Below are 18,367 nucleotides of genomic sequence, written 5' to 3' on the forward strand. Positions count from 1 at the left end.
TGAAACCTGTGCACGGTCAAAGGTTGCTCATACTCGACCTGCTGGTTCACTTCTTCCTTTGTCTATTCCGTCTCATCCTTGGATGTACTTGTCTATGGACTTTATTACGGATCTGCAGAGTTCCTCCGGGAAAACAGTAATTTTGGTGGTTGTTGACCATTTTAGTAAAATTGCTCACTTTATATCGTTAGCTAGTCTGCCCAAAGACTCTTGAGCAGATTTTTGTGGATAATATCGTGAAATTGCATGACATTCCTTCGGATGTGGTTTCTGATAGGGGCACACAGTTTGTCTCCAGGTTTTGGAGGGCGTTCTGCTCTCGGCTTGGCATTCAACTTTCATTCTCTTCGGCTTTTTATCCGCAGTCGAATGAGCAGACAGAGCGTACTAATCAAAACCTACAGCGATATTTGGTCGGGCCTAATGCCGTTCTAAGGCTGGTAAGGTAGGCGCTAGTCAATTGGGTGGCCGACAGTGGATCCAGCACGTTCACATTATCTCCCACCCAGTCTTCTGCAGAAAGCGCACAGGTGGCGCCTGAAACCCATGCCCATCAGTCTGTCACATCACCTCCGTGCATGTCGGGGAACCTGTCTGAGCCTCAAGTCATGCAGCAGTCTCTTATGCTGTTTGAAGACTCTGCTGGCAGGGTTTCCCAAGGGCATCCACCTAGCCCTTCCCCAGGGGTGGAAGACATAGAATGCACTGACGCACAACCACTTATGTTTCCTGATGAGGATATGGGAATACCACCTCAGCATGTCACTTATGATGACGAAACACAGGTGCCAACTGCTGCGTCTTTCTGCAGTGTGCAGACCGAAAAGGAGGTCAGGGAGGAAGACTGGGTGGAAGACCATGCAGGGGACGATGAGGTCCTAGACACCACATGGAATGAAGGTCGTGCCACTGACTTTCAGAGTTCGGAGGAAGAGGCAGTGGTGAGACCGAGCCAACAGCGTAGCAAAAGCGGGAGCAGGGTGCAAAAGCAGAGCAGCCGTCGCCAAAACATTTCGCCTGCTACTGGCCACCGTCAACAGGGACCGAGCACACCAAAGGCAGCTTCAAGGAGTTCCCTGGCATGGCACTTCTTCACACAATGTGCTGACGACAAGATCCGAGTGGTTTGCACGCTGTGCCATCAGAGCCTGAAGCGAGGCATTAACGTTCTGAACCTTAGCACAACCTGCATGACCAGGCATCTACATGCGAGACACGGGCTGCAGTGGAGTAAGCACCTTCAAAACCAAGAAAGGGCTCAGGCCCCTCCTGCTCCCTCTTCTGCTGCTGCCTCGGCCTCTTCCTCCGCCTCTGGAGGAACGTTGGCACCTGCCGCCCAGCAAACAGAGGATGTGCCACCAACAACACCACCTCCGTCACCAAGCATCACCATGTCACACGGAAGCGTTCAGCTCTCCATCTCACAAACCTTTTGAGAGAAAGCGTAAATTCCCACCTAGCCACCCTCGATCCCTGGCCCTGAATACCAGCATTTCTAAACTGCTGGCCTTTGAAATGCTGTCATTTAGGCTGGTGGAGACGGACAGCTTCAAACAGCTCATGTCGCTTGCTGTCCCACAGTACGTTGTTCCCAGCCGCCACTACTTCTCCAGGGGAGCCGTGCCCTCCCTGCACAACCAAGTATCGGATAAAATCAAGTGTGCACTGCTCAACGCCATCTGTGGCAAGGTCCACCTAAGCACAGATACGTGGACCAGTAAGCACGGCCCAGGGACGCTATATCTCCCTAACTGCACACTGGGTAAATGTAGTGCCGGCTGGGCCCCAGACGGAGAGCTTTTGGCGCACGTCCTTCCGCCGCCAAGGATCGCAGGGCATCATTCTTTGCCTCCTGTTGCCTCCTTTTCCTACTCGGCTTCCTCCTCCTCTTCTACCAACTCCTCATCCGGTCAGCGACAGACATTCACCACCAACTTCAGCACAGCCAGGGGTAAACGTCAGCAGGCCATTCTGAAACTGATGTGTTTGGGGGACAGGCCCCACACTGCGCAGGAGTTGTGGCGGGGTATAGAACAACAGACCAACGAGTGGTTGCTGCCAGTGGGCCTCAAGCCTGGCCTGGTGGTGTGCGATAATGGGCGAAATCAGGTTGCAGCTCTGGGACTAGCCGGTTTGACGCACATCCCTTGCCTGGCGCATGTGCTGAATTTGGTGGTGCAGAAATTCTTTCACAACTACCCCGACATGTCAGAGCTGCTGCATAAAGTGCGGGCCGTCTGTGCGCGCTTCCGGCGTTCTCATCCTGCCGCCGCTCGGCTGTCTGCTCTACAGCGTAACTTCGGCCTTTCCGCTCACCGCCTCATATGCGACGTGCCCACCATGCTGGAGAGACTGTACGAGCAGCAGCAGGCCATAGTGGAGTTTCAGCTGCAGCACGCACGGGTGAGTCGCACTGTGGAACAGCACCACTTCACCACCAATGACTGGGCCTCCATGCGAGACCTGTGTGCCCTGTTGCGCTGTTTCGAGTACTCCACCAACATGGCAAGTGGCAATGACGCCGTTATCAGCGTTACAATACCACTTCTATGTCTCTTTGAGAAAACACTTAGGGCGATGATGGAAGAGGATGTGGCCCAGGACGAGGAGGAGGAAGAGGGGTCATCTCTAACACTTTCAGGCCAGTCTTTTAAAAGTGGCTCAGAAAGAGGATTTTTGCTACAGCAGAGGCCAGGTACAAATTTGGCCAGCCAGGGCCCACTACTGGAGGACGAGGAGGAGGAGGATGAGGAGGAGGAGGATGGGGATGAAGCATGTTCACAGCGGGGTGGTATCCAACACAGCTCGAGCCCATCACTGGTGCGTGGCTGGGGGGATACGGAGGATGCAAACGATATGCCTCCCACAGAGGACAGCTTGTCCTTACCTCTGGGCAGCCTGGCACACATGAGCGACTACATGCTGCAGTGCCTGCGCAACGACTGCAGAGTTGCCCACATTTTAACGTGTGCTGACTACTGGGTGGCCACCCTGCTGGATCCCCATTACAAAGACAATGTACCGTCCTTAATTCCCTCACTGGAGCGTGATCGGAAGATGCGCGACAACAGGTGCACGCTGGTAGGCGTGCTCCTGAGAGCATTCCCGATTGACGCCGGGGGACAAGTGGAAGCACAAGGCAAAGGCAGGGGAGGAGGAAGAGGTCGCCAATGCAGCTGTGTCAGCGCCAGCACCTCAGAAGGCAGGGTTAGCATGGCCGACATGTGGAAAAGCTTTGTCACCTCGCCGCAACAACCGGCCCCAACTGCTGATATGGAGCGTGTTAGCAGGAGGCAGCATTTGAACAACATGGTGGAACAGTACCTGTGCACACGCCTACACGTACTGACTGATGGCTCTGCCCCATTCAACTTCTGGGTCTCCAAATTGTCCACATGGCGAGAGCTTGCACTGTATGCCTTGGAGGTGCTGGCCTGCCCTGCAGCCAGTGTACTCTCTAAATGTGTATTTAGCATGGCAGGAGGCGTCATTACAGACAGACGCAGCCGCCTGTCCACAGCCAACGTGGACAAGCTCACGTTCATTAAAATGAACCAGGCTTGGATCCCACAAGACTTGTCTGTGCAGAATAGACATTTATACCACCATCAAACATACATTCTTGTACTCAAGTCAAGTGCAATGATTCTTTGTTTTCTTTTTTTTTATTTGTCCCAATATTTTGAGGGCTACCTACCCCAATAAAAAAAAAAAAAAAAAACATTGTTGGCTACCTCCTCCTCCTCCATTGCTGCCTCCACCTACAACACCACATTCACCGCCTCCTCAACCTCCGACTCCATATCCACCTCCTTCTCTGAGGTGGATAATTTGTAATTTTTTGTTATTTTATTTCATTTTAAGTTATTTCCCTATCCACATTTGTTTGCAGAGCAGTTGCCATGCTCTTAAGCACATTTTACTGCCTTTTACATCCCTCTAGCCTTTTCAAGGACTATTTTAGAGCCATTTTAATGCAAAAAGTGCCAATTTTAGTGCCCTAAATTGAAAAAATTCTTATTTTCAATTGTCGGGTGACATTTTACCATTTTTGGCGTATACAAACTCCTGCTGTGCCTGGGTGACAGGGACCTAAATCTCTCAAAATCCTCTGTTGTATTGCTGGGTGACAAGAACCCCCTTTTGCCGTGAATGAACCCCTGCTGTGCCTGCGTGACAGGGGCCTAAATCTCTCAAAATCCTCTGTTGTATTGCTGGGTGACAAGAACCCCCCTTTTGCCGTGAATGAACCCCTGCTGTGCCTGGGTCACAGGGGCCTAAATCTCTCAAAATCCTCTGTTGTATTGCTGGGTGACATGAACCCTTTTTTGCCGTGAATGAACCCCTGCTGTGACTGGGTGACAGGGGCCTAAATCTCTCAAAATCGTCTGTTCTATTGCTGGGTGACAAGAACCCCCTTTTGCCGTGAATGAACCCCTGCTGTGCCTGGGTGACAGGGGCCTAAATCTCTCAAAATCCTCTGTTGTATTGATGGGTGACATGATCCCCCTTTTGCCGTGAATGAACCCCTGCTGTGCCTGGGTGACAGGGGCCTAAATCTCTCAAAATCCTCTGTTGTATTGCTGGGTGACAAGAACCCCCTTTTGCCATGAATAAACCCCTGCTGTGCCTGGGTGACAGGGGCCTAAATCTTTTAAAATCCTCTGTTGTATTGGTGGGTGACATGAACCCCCTTTTGCCATGAATGAACCCCTGCTGTGCCTGGGTGACAGGGGCCTAAATCTCTCAAAATCGTCTGTTCTATTTCTGGGTGACATGAACCCCCTTTTGCAGTGAATGAACCCCTGCTGTGCCTGGGTGACAGGGGCCTAAATCTCTCAAAATCGTCTGTTCTATTGCTGGGTGACAAGAACCCCCTTTTGCCGTGAATGAACCCCTGCTGTGCCTGGGTGACAGGGGCCTAAATCTCTCAAAATCCTCTGTTGTATTGGTGGGTGACATGAACCCCCTTTTGCCGTGAATGAACCCCTGCTGTGCCTGGGTGACAGGGGCCTAAATCTCTCAAAATCTTCTGTTCTATTGCTGGATCACAAGAACCCCCTTTTGCCGTGAATGAACCCCTGCTGTGCCTGGGTGACAGGGGCCTAAATCTCTCAAAATCCTCTGTTGTATTGCTGGGTGACAAGAACCCCCTTTTGCCATGAATAAACCCCTGCTGTGCCTGGGTGACAGGGGCCTAAATCTCTCAAAATCCTCTGTTGTATTGGTGGGTGACATGAACCCCCTTTTGCCATGAATGAACCCCTGCTGTGCCTGGGTGACAGGGGCCTAAATCTCTCAAAATCGTCTGTTCTATTGCTGGGTGACATGAACCCCCTTTTGCCGTGAATGAACCCCTGCTGTGCCTGGGTGACAGGGGCCTAAATCTCTCAAAATCCTCTGTTGTATTGCTTTGTGACATGAACCCCCCTTTTGCCGTGAATAAACCCCTGCTGTGCCTGGGTGACAGGGGCCTAAATCTCTCAAAATCCTCTGTTGTATTGCTGGGTGACATGAACCCCCTTTTGCCGTGAATGAACCCCTGCTGTGCCTGGGTGACAGGGGCCTAAATCTCTCAAAATCCTCTGTTCTATTGCTGGGTGACAAGAACCCCCTTTTGCCGTGAATGAACGCCTGCTGTGCCTGGGTGACAGGGGCCTAAATCTCTCAAAATCCTCTGTTGTTTTGCTGGGTGACATGAACCCCCTTTTGCCGTGAATGAACCCCTGCTTTGCATTGCTAAATTTTGTGAAAACATCTGTTACTGATCGGAAGATGCGCGTCTGATGGCATTCCCACCTGACACCTTGTACTCAAGTGCACTTATTCTTTGTTTTATTTTGTTATATGTCCCATTTTGGGGGATACCCCAATTTAAAAATAAAAAATAACACAAATTAGTGTTGGCTACCTATTCCTCCTTCACCGCCGCTTCCACCTACACCGCCACGTCAACCTACACCGCCACATCCACCCATCCACCGCCTCCTCAACCTCCTACTCTTAGATCCAGATTGTTATTTTTAATTTTTCTGTATTTTATGTTATTTTAAGACATTTCCCTATCCACATTTGTTTGCAGAACAGTTGCCATGCTCTTAAGCACATTTTGATGCCTTTTGCAGCCCTCTAGCCCTTTCCAGGACTATTTTAGAGCCATTTTAGTGCCCAAAAGTTTGGGTCTCCATTGACTTCAATGGGGTTCGGGTTCGGGGTCAAGTTTGGGTCAAGTTCGGGTCCCGAACCAGAACTTTTTTTTCAAGTTCGGCCGAACCTGCCGAACCCGAACATCCAGGTGTCCGCTCAACTCTAGGTCTGAGCAAACGGCAGGTGTCACGCATGAGCTGCCACTGGCTGACATCGGAGTTACACAGGGGACTACTCCTGTCCGCTTGGATCATCAAGAAATTGTTTATGGCCTTTCTCTGTTCTTACAGTCGGTCCAACATATGGAGGGTGGAATTCCAATGGTTGGAAACGTTGCATATCCGCCTATGTTGGAGAATGCCGTTCTGCCGCTGCAGCTCAAGGAGGGCGTGCTTTGCAGTGTATGAGTGGCTGAAGTGCATGCAAAGTTTCCAGGCCATTGTTAGGATGTCTTGCAGATGGGTGGAAGACTTCAGGAACAGCTTGACAACCAGATTGAACACGTGTGCCATGCAGAGTTCTTCCCGTTGTCAGTCACCATGGTTCTGATTTTGAGTTGTCATGGAGAAAGCCAGGATTCGATTTCTTGCTGAAGAACATGGAGCAGTTCCTCCCCTGTGTGACTCTGTTCGCCCAGGCAAACCAGGTGCAGAGCAGCGTGAGAGTGATGAGAGGGGTCTCACATGGCTTGCATACACTACATGCCTCCAACATAATTCTTGGATCTTTACATGAAAAGAATGTATTTGGTGTAAATCACAAGAGGGTCATATTTGGAGACATTGACTTCACAAGAGATACAGAGCAGCAGAGTTTACTTTGAAATTAAAAATGTCAACACTGCGTAATTCAGCCCATACAGCAAAAGGAGGTGTACAGTCACCCATCAATTTTCCCCAAAAAAGCCAGTTTCACAAGACACATTTCACCACTACGTAATTCAGCCCATAGGCGTAAAAAGTTTGGTTCGGTGGCTCACCTAATGGACGCAATGAAAATGGGTGCACACCTCACTGGACTCGCCCGTTCCAAAGAAAAGCAAAAATAGATAAAGTGTGGAGGGGCACTCGCTAGATGGGAATATGGTCATAAAATATTTGCATAAAATATTTATTAAATACTCTATATATAGTAGTACATAAACAATAATAATAACATAAATCCTAAAATGACATAAAAGACATGCAATATTACAATAATACTCAAAATGCTAAGTTAATATACCGTATTATGGTTTAGCTAAAATAAATGTATAAATCTTGCAGACCCCCACAAATCTCACAGGTCCGCAATCACCATAAACGCAGTCACCACAAAACGCTGCTCGATATTGGGATAATGCGGTATATTTGTTCCAAAGCTACCGTAAAATATTTGCATACACACTTGATGTAGTTATGTGCCTGCTATGTCCCACAAGTGATATGGTGGACAGAATCCAGATGAATGAAAACAGGTTATCAGCAGCAGGCTTTCAGCATGGTAATCTGTGATGATATGTTTGGTAGAGGGTATACTCCTCTTCAATTCAGGTACACGGTGTTTAGTACTACCAATGTAGTACTGTATACTAAACACCGTGTACCTGAATTGAAGAGGAGTATACCCTCTATCAAACATACCATCACAGATTACAAGGCTAAAAGCCTGCTGCTGATAACCTGTTTTCATTAATCCGGATTCTGTCCACCATATCACTTGTGGGACAAAGCGGGCACGTAATTCAGCCCATACCGCTAAAAGGAGGTGTACCTACAACCATACATTTTCCGAAAAAGAGCCAGTGTCGCATAAAGAATTTCACCACTAAATAAGTCGTTCCATACCGCAAAAGGAGGTGTACATTCACCCATACATTTTTAGAAAAAGAGCCAGTGTCACATAAAGAATTTCACCACTAAGTGCTTCATTCCATACCGCAAAAGGAGGTGTACATTCACCCATACATTTTTAGAAAAAGAGCCAGTGTCACATAAAGAATTTCACAACTTAGTGCTTCATTCCATACCGCAAAAGGAGGTGTACATTCACCCATACATTTTCAGAAAAAGAGCCAGTGTCACATAAAGAATTTCACAACTTAGTGCTTCAGTCCATACCACAAAAGGAGGTGTACATTCACCCATACATTTTCAGAAAAAGAGCCAGTGTCTCATAAAGAATTTCACCACTAAGTGCTTCAGTCCATACCGCAAAAGGAGGTGTACATTCACCCATTAATTTTCAGAAAAAGAGCCAGTGTCACATAAAGAATTTCACCACAAAAAGGGCTTTACCACATATAACTCCACCGCTGAACGGCAAGTAGGCCCTTAATTGAGAGGGGTCACACATGGCTTGCATGTGCTGTGAATAGCGAGAGGGGCATAGCTGGAGACATTGACTTCACAAGAGATACAGAGTTCAGCCACCTCTATTTGCTTCCCGCTGTTTACTGCTCCTGAATTAAAATTGTGGCAAACAGATTCAGCTTCCTCTGATGTGTATGCCTACGGAGTCTTTTTGTTATGGCTTTGCACAGGGAGCAAGATTGTTACGCACAATTCTGATGGAACTTCTGATCTTAAGAAACTGGACTTGGACTCCAAAGCAGAGGCTCTCCTGTCATGTCTTGTGTGCTGTGGAGATCGAATGCAGAGGGAGCAGATAAAAACACATGAATGTTTTCTACTTAGTGAAGCTGCTTGATTTAATTGTGAATAGATGGTAAAGGCAAAGTCTGCTGGTGTGTTGTCATCAGCGTCTTCATTATGCTTACTGCAGGACCCACGACAACGCAATTCAGTCCATACAGCAAAAGGAGGTCTGCAATCACCCATCAATTTTCCCAAAGAAAACATGTTTGAAATAAAAAATTTCACATGAAAGGATAATGGAATTCGGTTCATACAGAAGAAAGTATATTATGACCCATAAATTTTTCCCAAAAAAGCCTGTTTCCCATAAAATATTTCACCACTACGTAGTTCGGTCCATACCGCAAAAGAAGGCGTAAAATCATCCATCAATTCTCCCGAAGACAAATTGGTTGCAATAAAAATTTTCACCAAAGAAAGGATAATGGAGTTCGGATCATACAGAAGTAAGTCTACTATCACCCATCAATTTTCCCCCAAAAAGCCTGTTCACCATATAAAAGTTCACCACTACGTAATTCGGTCCATACCGTGAAAGGTGCTTCACCACATATAACTACACCGCTGAATGGCAATTAGGCCCAATTTTTTTCTATTTTCACACAAAAGACTTTTCAACAGATGTGCCACAATAAAAGGCAAATGTATTTGTATTTCCCCAGTAATACATGGCAAACTGGGCTGTAAAATATCTCAATGCACCGCTGAACGGCAATTAGGCAACTACATTTTTTCTTCCGCTAAAACACCCCACAAAAGCCTTTACAACAGATTACTACCCCGCAGAGCGGAAAATGTATTTTTTCTTTTTGCGCTAATACACGTCACAAAACGCCTAACAAGAAATAACTGCACCGCAGAGCAGCAAATGTATTTTTTCTTTTTACGCTAAAACACCCCACAAAAGCCTTTACTACAGATTACTGCACCACAGAGCGGCAAATATATTTTTTCTTTTACGTTAATACACGTCACAAAAGGCTTAACAAGAAATAACGGCACCGCAGAGTGGCAAATGTAGTTTTTCTTTTTCCGCTAAAACACATCACAAAAAGCTTAACAAGAAATAACTGCACTGCAGAACGACAAATGTATTTCTTCTTTTTCCGCTAAAACACCCCACAAAATCCTTTACTACAGATAACTGCACCGCTGAGCGGCAAATATATTTTTTCTTTTTCCGCTAAAACACCCCACTAAAGCCTTTACTACAGATAACTGCACCGCACAAGGGCAACTAAGACGTAGAAATTTTGCCTTGTAATAAACCCTGTTAATGCCTGTATCAAACAGCATTCGCACCCTAATAAGAACGGTTTGCTGGATTTACAGAGCTGTATAATGGCAATTTGGATCCACAGTCAGTGCAGCAAGGTGTAATAGGAATGTTCCTATTACCCAGGCTGTCACCTCCCCGACTGAACCCTGTTCAACAGAAATGCAGTGGAATGATTCCTCCCTATCCTTTCCCTACACCTTGAATAATCTTTCCCTGCACTTTTTTTTTAGCACAATGACATTTTTTCTATCACTGTCCCTAGCGCCTGCAGACACGTCTCTCCCTGCACTAAGTACTCTGGTGAATGACAGAATCTAAGATGGCTGCCATATTTATAGGGCTGTGACATCACAGGGCTGGCTGCTGATTGGCTGCATGCATGTCAGTATGGGTGATTCTGCCTTCCCAGAGTTCCTTTCTTCATGTCCTCACATATGCAGCAGCCATTTTAGGAAAAAATGTGATTTGTTACTACGAAGTGTGAGGTATTTCGCATTCAGTGCGAATCGAATTTTTCCTGAAATTCGGAACGAATTCCAGTTTGTCAGCTTCGATTCGCCATTCTCTAATTATTAGTAACATGCATTCTCGTGAAGATTATTAGTAACATATATCCTCATAAGAATAAATAACAACATGCATCCTCATGAAGGTTATTGGTAACATGCATCCTCATAAAAATGTATTAATAGAAAACTATGGGATCAGTTCTGGCTCGGTCCCCCTCAGACATTTTCTGCTTCACGCCAGAGGGTAACTGAGCCAGATAGCCAGACATATGTGTAGCTGGCCTAAGTGTATAACTAATAAGAACTCAGCCCCTTTATCCTTCCTTATAAAAAGTGGGAGACTTTCCCTTTCAAAATACATACATATTTTTTCAGGGGTTTTCACACCTTTTAGTCTGGCCCATTCTTTAAAACCAATTAACTTAGAATTGCACTATGGCGGCGTGATTTTTGGGATTGTTGGTAGAAAGCCATATAAATATATTGAGAGCATGCAACCTCCATGCAGATTGTGCCTTGGCTAAATTAAAATCTGGGGCCCCAGTGCTGCAGTGCAGCAATGCTAGTGATAATTTGCTGCAATGCAGCAATGCTGTAGGTAATGTGCCACCATAATCTCACAGGGATATATTCTTTTATTATAGCAGGCAGTGTTTGGTTTTGACTGAACAGCACCATTCTGGATATAAAAAAATGGATGAAATTATTTAATATGTTATATTTGGCTCACAAAAGCCCTGCGAGGCTGAAATGTTGCCTAGTTTTACACCATACCTTTATAAAGGGTATGCTTTATTTACTTTTGTGCCCTGGAAACCTTTTCTTTATTTTTGAATATACATTACCAATATTAAATAGAGAAAGTGTGTTTTTCAATGTATTTTTATATCTGAATATAAAATATATTGTTTACTAGCTAATGTTTTGTGCTCTTTAAGATTTGCACTGACACTACTGTAGACACGCAGCTGACCGGACACTTGAGCTCCATTAAGGCTTGGGCAAGGAGCTTTGCTATTATTTTACATCCTGTTTATTGATTTTCCTATTTGTACAAGACATATCAATACAATACACCCAGCCAACTATGCTCGCTGCAAATATGCTTGAAAAAAAAAGAAAAAGAAGAAGAAGCATAATACTGGAAAAATAAAAAAAATAAACTAACAGGAAATTGGTTATTTGACAAAAAAAAGCTGCAGTGAAATTTGGAAGTCAATTATGTTTTAGAATTCCAAACGTCAAGATAACATGCATCTTGCTGTGTGCGTCCAGTGCTCAGGGAGTAGCTGAGGTTTACAAATTTCAACATGATTGTAATTCGTACATTTTGCTATCCTGAAAATCCTCAATGTATATTAACAAGGGCAAAATAAAAGGATAGTCTGTGAATCCATGGATGTAGCCTAGAGCAATATCATTAGCTAACACTGGCTGAAATCTTTTCATCTTTAATTCTCCACCGAGCATGATAGACCTCTCATAGTAATTCATGCACTAATCAAGGCTAAAGTGGCAGATGCAGTGTGATTTCCAAAGATAAGCGAATCGAATCCCACAAAGTGTAATTTGATCTGAATTTCAGGATAAATTCGATTCGCCTCTAAGCTGAATTTCCTTGTGCTTTGTGTTAGCGAATCGATTTAACCTAAAATAGTGTAAAAAACAAAAAAATTCATACTTATCAGAATCAACTTTATTCGCCAAACACGACACAGTCGATCGTGCTCGGAATTGGGTTTGGCACAGGTACAGGCATAGTACTGGGGGGGGGTGGGAGAGGTTCTGCGATGGGCACAGCAGGGGGCGAGGGATTATGAGCGGGTGATGGGACGTGGTGAGTTCAGCAGTCTGACTGCCGTTAGGAAGAAAGTGTTCAGCCTCCTCGATGTCCTGGCAGGGATGGCCTGATACCAGCGGCCGGACTTAAGACGTCTGAAGAGATGATGGCCCGGATGGGAGTGGTCATTGGATATTTTCAGAGCCCCGGAGCGCAGTCTGTCAGGGAAGATAGAGTCAAGGGGTGGTAGTGGCAGTCGGGTAGTTCTCTCCGCCGAGCTGATGACCCTTTGTAGTTTGCGCTTGTCACTGGCTGATGAGCCGGCATACCAAACTAGAAAAGGAGCACAGTACCGACTCGATGGTGCAGGAGTAGAAGTACTTCAGTAGGTCCTGTGCCATTCCAACTTCTTCAGTTGTCGAAGGAAGTAGAGCCGCTGATGAGCCTTCTTTATGATGGACGAGATGTTGGGACGCCAGGGTAGGTCCTCAGAGATTGTCGTGCCTAGGAGGCGGGCGCTGGGTACCCTTGCGACTTCAGATCCGTCAATGTAGGTCGGGGGGGGGGGACTACCCTTTTCTTCCTGAAGTCGATGACCAGCTCGACCATCTTTGTGGTGTTTAGAACCAGATTGTGTACGCCACACCAGTTGCTGACCCTGTCGATTTTCTTACGGTAGGCCTGCTCATCGTTGTCGCTAATCAGGCCCACGAGTGTGGTGTCATCTGCGAACTTGATGACTTTAACTGAGCCCTCCTCCGATCTGCACTCATTAGTGTACAGAGAGAACAGGAACGGCGATAGTACACATCCCTGAGGGGCGCCAGTGTTGGTGACCCTCGGTTTGGAGGACAGATTGCCTAATCTGACGACCTGGGACCTGTTAGTGAGGAAGTCCATGATCCAGTGTCGTAGTGTAGGGTGGACATCAAGCGCCGTGAGGTTCCTCAGCAGGATGCTGGGGGAGATGGTATTAAAAGCCGAGCTGAAGTCTAGAAGGAGGATTCTCGCGTATGTGTTGGGTTTGTCAAGGTGTTCAGTGACGTACTCTAGACACATGTTAATCGCATCATCAGTGGATCTGTTTGCCCTGTAGGTGAATTGCAGAGGGACCAGCCGGTCCAGAGTGGCGGGCTTCAGGATGGAGAGGACCACCTTCTCTAGGGTCTTCATGACCACCGAAGTCAGAGCCACGGGGCGGAAGTTGTTTAGATCAGAAACGCCCTGTTTCTTCGGCACGGGGACGGGGAGTTGAGTTCTTAAAGCAGGTGGGGACGTGTCCCTCCTTAAGGGATCTGTTAAAGATTGGGGTGAGGGCCGGGGCCAGTTGGTCTGAGCAGTATTTCAGACACGCAGGAGTGACACCATCGGGACCGGGGGCTTTCCTCACATTTAGCTTGGACAGCAGGGTGAGAACCGTAGTCACATTCACTGTAGGGGAGTCAGCGGACGGGCAAGATAATGTGGCAGCAGGGACTGGGGTGCCCACTCTGGGGGACATTGGCCGAGTTGCACCCACCTCAGTCGAGGTCTCGAATCTGCAGTAGAACCTGCCCAGCTCCTCTGCCAGTGCCTGACAGGGGGTAGTGAGCGCTGGGGGGGGGGTTTGTAGTTAGTCACGGACCTAAGGCCCTTCCAGACCGCCCTCCGGTCGTTCGAGCGGAGAGAATGATGGATGCATTCCGCGTATGCCCGTTTCGCCGCACGCAGTTCCCGATTTAGGCAGTTTTTGACCAGTCTGTATTCTACTTGATTACCGGATTTATGTGCGGTTTCCTTGCACCTGCGTAGTTGTTTGAGCTTGTTCGTGAACCACGGTTTATCGTTTGGGTAAGTCGTGTATGGTCTTGAGGGGACGCAGGAGTCTTCGCAGAAACTGATGTACGAGGAGACAACATCCGCCCAGGTGTCCAGGTCGTTCTCTTCTAGGGCTCCCCAGTCTGTGCATTCAAAACAGGCCTGTAGTTGTAGCTTGACCTCCTCGGACCACACTCTAGAAGTTCTACGGATTGATTTCGTTGACTCTAGGCGACGTCTGTAGGAGGGGACCAGATGGACAAGGCAGTGGTCGGATGAGCCTAATGCGGCTCTCGGGGCGGCTTTGTACGCTTTCCTTAGAGGCGTGTAACAGTGGTCCAAGGTGTTCGAGAGTCTCGTGGGACAGTCAATGTGCTCGTAGGACACGACGGAGGTCCACTTTATTAAAATCACCCAACACAATGAACAGTGAGCCAGGAAGTGCCTACTCTCAGTGTGCGATGGTATCGCTGAGGACCTGTAGGGCATTACCAGTGTCAGCATCGGGGGGGGATGTAAACACCCACCAGCACGTACGAGGAGAACTCCCTAGGCGAGTGCAGTTGATGAGGAGCGCCTCAAGGTTCGCAGTGCACATCCGTTCTAAGAGGGAGACATTAGGGCACCAGATAGCACCAGATAGCACTGATGTAGAAGCAAATGCCGCCGCCTTTGGACTTCCCTGAAAGGGATTGTACGCGGTCCGCACGAACAATGTTAAAGCAATGTTCTATCTCCTCCATTTGCTCGCAGTGGTCTGTCAGCCGCCATCTTGATTGAAAATCTCATCCGAAATCCCGCCGCGCAAGATTTTGCTCCAGATCTTCAAGCAAGATGGCGGCAGCCGGCCAGTCGTGAGCAAATGGAGGTGGTAAGTTTGATTTTTTTTTTATGTTAATTTCACACAGTTTTTACACTCAGATGCCGCGATCATGTATGAATGCGGCATATGAGGGGTACAATGATGGGGGCCGGGGCTATCGCCGAATTTAACTTTTCATAAATTCGCTCATCTCTAGTGATTTCAATGGCCCTCTATGGGAGAAAAGTTGTAAGGCTACGCCACACATTCAGGTTTTCTGTTTCCAGTATTGGAAGCCAAAATCAGGAGTGGATCATAAAAGGAGAGAAAGTATACAGGACAGATATGACTTTATTTTTTTATTCCATCCTGGATTTGGCTTCAAAACTGCATCAGAAAAACAGAATGTGTGGCCGTACCCTAAAGGTGGCCATACACATTAGGGCTCGTTCAGCCGCATTGGGGATCGTGGACCCATTCACTTGAATGGGTCCACGATCCCTCCGTTCCTCAAAAAGATGGAGCATGTTCTATCTTTTTGCGGTGTGGAGGCACGAAACTGAACCCCTGGAAGCACTCCGTAGTGCTTCCGTAGTGTTCCGTTCCGTGCTTCCATTTCGCATCTCCAGATTTGCGGACCCATTGAAGTAAATGGGTCCGCATCTGTGATGCGGAAAGCACACGGAGCAGTGCCCGTGCAATACGTGTGAAAAAACCCTTAGAAAGAAGGCAGATATTTGAACAACCTTTCAATGAATGATCATCTAGTGAATGATTGTTATGCAGATTCATCTATCCGCAGTCCACTGCTGCTCTCTTCCTATCTGGGTATGCCGGAAATGATGAACTCCAGCAGGCTATTGCGCCAGAGTTTTGATGCATATGTGAAAGTAGCCTTAAGTTTATACTGTCTAAAAATTAGACAGTATTACTAAGTCTGCCCCAAAGTGTCTACATACTTTTCACCACTAAGTGCATGTTTTTGGTACCAACTTCCTGAAGTATGCATGAGTGACTTTAATATGCATTTGGATGCTACACTGCATTCTTGCTCTTGCTGTTCCTAACCAGAATAGTCTGGTTAGACATCGAAATGAAGAAGAATTTTTCTAATCGAAAAAGCCACTGATCATTTTGGATACATGCCTATTCGTGTCATAGTGCATTTCATAAAAATAAAAATAAAGTCTGGTAGACCTCAAAAATTTGCAAAACTCTTCGATCCCATTATTTGGATTTCATCCCATGTTAAACTAGTGATCCCTCTTTCAGGCAGGGGCATTGTTACATGACCTGTACTTTTACTGTTTGGTGTTGGGACACCTTCTAGCCAATTCCTAAAAAGTAGCTGTGCCTGTGACAGTCAGGTGATGGATCTACTGAGTTTAAAGAAACTGGCAATGGGTGGCAATAAGGCATGCAATCTAAGGAGCCACCATTCTGCACCCTAAATGCCCTCCTCATGGTAAGAACTCACAGCTCCCAATCTCCACGAGAAACAGTTGACAGTCAGCAGAGCCGAAAATAGTTTCACTGTAAATTTTGTTCATGTGCATTGGTCCATGTACATCTTCTTATGTAATTAATGTTACTTCATTAGTGACAACTGAAAAAAATTGAAAGGAAGTCCTCTATCTGTTATGCCTGATGGATCAATTTTCCATTGATTGGAGCCAAACATGCCCTTTATTCTCATTTCTGGTATATTGTTACATTACCATTATCATTACATGAGCGGGCATATTAAAGGAGTATTACTAAATTAAGATTCCTGGTAAAATGCTTCATATGTGTGAATTCTCCAACATGATGAGTAGCTTAATCTTGTGTAATTACTTTGTCATCACTGCGTTCTGATCATACTGCTTTGCACCATATTGTATTGACAATATCATTTAATCATATTTTATTGCACCCAGCCAATGGAATTGATGCAGTGTACTAACCATTCTAGGGCCTGGGAAACAAAAAAAATGTTTCCCTTCTAATAATAGGAGTCTTGGTAAATGCCATGTCATGTGGAAAATGTAGTACAATCAGTAGGCATATTATTTTTTTATTGGTATACATATCTGTGGGGGGTCCTACTCAGTTACTGACAAATATCTCTAGATGCATGCTCATACGAGGAATACTGCCAATTAGGACAGCCTACTGGACTCCTTAGCATAGAAATTAGGTTTAAATTAATAAATTACTTAAGGAGCTCTCTGTAAGCATTATCAACCCTATTAAACCAAACATATTGCCTGGTAGGGTTGATCCTGTTGATTAAAATTATACTTTTCTTTTGTCTGTGTGTTAAACAGCTGCAGAGATATCTGCATTTTATTCATATGCAAATGAGCATGTTAGAGGACCAGGGGGTGAATTCTAACCCTTGGCACACTGCTTTTGTAAAGCCTCTGTGCTCTATATACTCCCCTTCTTCTCCCCTTGATTGACAGGGCTAGACATAAGCATGCTGAGGGTAGAGCTGTAGAGCTGTGTCTTAGCATGTACAAATCATATACATTACTTACTATAGCTTACCATGTTGAGAGTAGAGGTTTTCTATGCTTAGAAAGCTAATACACATTGTCGGTTTCTTCATAGGCACAATATATGATTATAAAGACACCAGTAATATGTATTAGCTTTCTAAGTATAGAAAATCACTCTTTGAATCTGGGACATCTACATGTAAGGCTAACCACTTAGCTCCAGGCTGTAGCCTTATCATATTGAGAAGAAAGGTTTTCTATACTTAGAAAGCTAATAAATATTACTGGTGTCTTTACAACCATGTATTGTGCCTGTGAATAAACAAACAATATGTATAATCTTTCTAAGCATAGAAAACCTATATTCTCAACATAGTAAGGCTATAGTAAGTAGTGTATATCATATGTACATGCTAGGACATGGCTCTAAGACACAGTCTGACCTCTGCATGCTGATGCCTAGCCCTATCAATCAAGGGTAGGGATGAGTTTGCAGAGCACAGAGGTGTTACAATAGTAGTGCACCAAGGATTCAGCCCTGCCCCCTTGTGCTCTAACATGCTAATTTGCATACAAATAAAAACACAGATATCTGTTTAACCTACAGACAAAAGAAAGGTATAATTTCAATCAGCATGAGCGACTCTAACAGGCAGTATGCTTCTGTTGTAATAATTAATTAAGTTCTACAAAATCTTTTCCCACAAACTATACAACAATCTAGTCAGCTCCTCCTGCTCTACAAAATGCTACCTGGTCTTTTATCTGAATTGACGCAATAAAGATCATACTTTATTCTACTGCGATGGTGCTGGTGCCGTTGATTTTCTTCTCCATTTACGTCTATCCAGGCAGTGCGTCACCGCCCGTGCTTTAACTCCTTATGAGTGATGCTGCCAGCATTTTCATGATAAATTTTTTCACATTCTATATT

At 45.8% G+C, this 18,367-nt stretch overlaps 1 pseudogene; it reads right to left on the bottom strand.

Moving 5' to 3' along the window:
* Positions 1-13,524, bottom strand: part of LOC121002547 — a 38,864-nt pseudogene extending 25,340 nt beyond the window's left edge.
* Between the last annotated feature and the right edge of the window lie 4,843 nt (positions 13,525-18,367).

Source organism: Bufo bufo, chromosome 5 (assembly GCF_905171765.1).
Source record: "Bufo bufo chromosome 5, aBufBuf1.1, whole genome shotgun sequence".
Classification (NCBI taxonomy): Eukaryota; Metazoa; Chordata; class Amphibia; order Anura; family Bufonidae; genus Bufo; species Bufo bufo.